Source organism: Pygoscelis adeliae, unplaced genomic scaffold (assembly GCF_000699105.1).
Source record: "Pygoscelis adeliae isolate BGI_AS28 unplaced genomic scaffold, ASM69910v1 Scaffold171, whole genome shotgun sequence".
NCBI lineage: Eukaryota > Metazoa > Chordata > Aves > Sphenisciformes > Spheniscidae > Pygoscelis > Pygoscelis adeliae.
Genome location: NW_008824186.1, coordinates 849,205 through 851,997, shown reverse-complemented (window position 1 = coordinate 851,997; position 2,793 = coordinate 849,205).

Genomic DNA, 2,793 nt, shown 5'->3' with positions numbered 1-2,793 from the left:
TATGTATAAAATCAAAAGCTAATTTAGAATTCATTTAAAATGTGAAAAATTATTTGGGATTTTCTTGCTCACTGAGATGTATTGTTACTGCTGGGTACAACCATGGGTATAGACCTTGCTTGTTTCTTCAAGAAATCTACCTGATGCTCTGTTTCATGCTGTTCATCCTTGTCACTAATGCTGAAAGTTATGAAGCCCTGTGTCTGCTTTCTGTTTTATATCGGTGGGCCACAGGGGATGGGGCTAGTAGTAGCACTAAGAAGTTAGGTTCTGTTCCTTTTTCTTGCAGTGGAACCACGATTCTGCTTTTGTGTGGGAGAAGTTGCTCAATCCACTGAGCTTTTTACAGGTAGATGTAGGCTGATTTTACCCAATGAATCCTAATGCAGAGGGGGAGTTGGGTATCATCTGGCTCTTGCTTTTTAGGCTTACGATATCAGATAGGTGTTTTATCATCATGTTGCTTTTAGGAATTACAAAGTTAAAGCTTGCAAGATAGTCACTGGGTATCTGTTGCTCCTGGTGCTGTAGAAATAGGAATATCATCAGCTTCACGTGACTGCTTGATTTTTTATTTTTTTAACTTATTAAGAGAAGCTTCAATCCTGACCGCCTGTGTTAATGTTGAGACTGTATGGCGAAGGATGTTTCTTAGCTATGCTTTAATCACTGTCAGTTTGATAACATTTCAATGATGATAATTTATAAAGCTACTTTATGTGGCTGAATTGTGGCTGATGTCTGCACTAGTTTGCAAGAAACTCACTTGGCAGGTATGGATTTCCATGATATATGGTGTTTGCATTATGAGCATGTGTACTTTGAACTGTATTTCTTAATTAGGATGTAATGTCACTGAGCTTGCATTCTCAGTAAATCTTACTTGTAAGTTAGTTTTTGTTGTTGCTGCTTTTGTGCTTTGATGACTAGAGGCAGCGAACAGCAGACTGTCACCCCTTACAGAAAGTCTAAATAATCTGAATCTTGGAGTTTCTCTGTCACAACTAATGCAGCTTTTGTCCTAGCTGGTTACTTGTCTGTTGGATCTTTCTGATTATCCTGGTTCACCTTTACAGTGTATTTCACTGATGGAGCAGGTTAGAGCAGATGAGCTTCTGAAACCTGTCCTGCTCTAGGAAATGCTTCTGACCAAGGCTTAAAGCTGAGTAGCTGCCTGAAGTATTACCTGTTAGTTATCTGAATGTTGTCTCCTGTACTGACAGCTGGAGCAATCAGTTCTTTGTTCCACCTGATGAGCTGGTGTCCAGAAGATGACATCTTGGGCCTCTACCTCAAAACTTCAGGCTATTTTAATAATCCTTTTTAGTAAGACTCCAGAGCTTTGCAGCCTTACAAGTATTCTCAATAAATATAGTGTGGCTGGCTGGCTTGAAACGTATTGATATTGGTTCTTGCCTGAAAGATTTCCAGAGAATGTTTTTTTTCCCTGCAGTACCTTGAAGAGTGCAAGTCCTGCATCTCACAAAAGTATGTGTCCATTTCTGTCCAGCATCTGATGCTCTCTAAATCTTGCTTAATCTGCTGTGCATCTTTTGTGCATTGTATTTTGTCATGGCACAGAACTGAATATGCTTTAAGTATTATTTAACATAATCTGTTCTACAGCTATTACAACTCAATGTATGATACATCCTTTCACAAGCTCCTCAAGTAGTGGTGTAAACACATTAATTACTGTATTTTGCAATGCCTGGGGTGGCTCTACCACGTGGACTATTAGCCTCCCAAACCCAATCATTCTTTACACCCGGAGAATTGCTTATCAGCTACTTAGAATAGCAATCAGTTAGGCCAATATGGCAGTGTTTTGTGATCTACAAAGGATATTTGGATTTGATTTTTTTTTCTTTATTTCATATGCTCCGAGTGCCTTTTTGCCTTTCCCAACATTTCAGATACAGTTCCTTGACTTCATGGGAGGCATTGAATAATATTTGGGGCCACGTACTCTTGCAATTTTTTGTTTTATGTGCAAGGCCAGAATGTTCCACGAAGAACACTTTCTTTATTACCCACAGTGTGAATCCATGCAAAAAAAAAAAAAAAGTATCATTTGAACCACAGTTGAAACGTATTCTTTTCTATTGCAGAAAAAAGTAGATTTGCAGAAGTCTTTACAAATTAATCAGGAGGACTAGTTAGTTACTTTACAGATTTTATACAGCATTTGCTAATTGAAAAATTCTATTTTCAATGGAGAAAAGCATAAAAAATATTCCTTGTTTATGGTCTTACAGGTTTGTTAAAACCTGAAATAAAATTGATAAATACATTTGTTTATAATCTGCATAAAAGTGCTATCAACAATGGTCAAGAAGAAAATAATTGGCTGTGTTACAGCAAATTGTTTCTTAGAGAAGTGTTATTTGTTAAGATCCTGCTGAGTGGAGGATGGAGGGAAGACTGTTTCTTGTTCACAAGTTCATAGTGTGACATGCTTGGAGCTATATTAGAAGTCTCATGAGATGTGGCTTTGGACACTTTCAGATCGCTTATCTTCTTTTCATAACTGTGCTCTAGTTTTGAGCTGTGTGCCCGTCTGGTACTTCATCAGTGACACTGCCGGGGTTCCTCATATGCTTTAAGCTGGGAAAAGGGAATACTGTTGTTCATGAGGAGCAGTCCCATTTGCTTGTTTCTGTCCTTCTGTGTCATCTATTGTTTGTAATGGCTTAAGCATGTAGCTGCATAGCAAAACTGAGGAACTGCAGATTGAGGAACTGATCCTACTTAAAACAATCTTTTTCTTTGAAGTGTATGTGAACCTATACC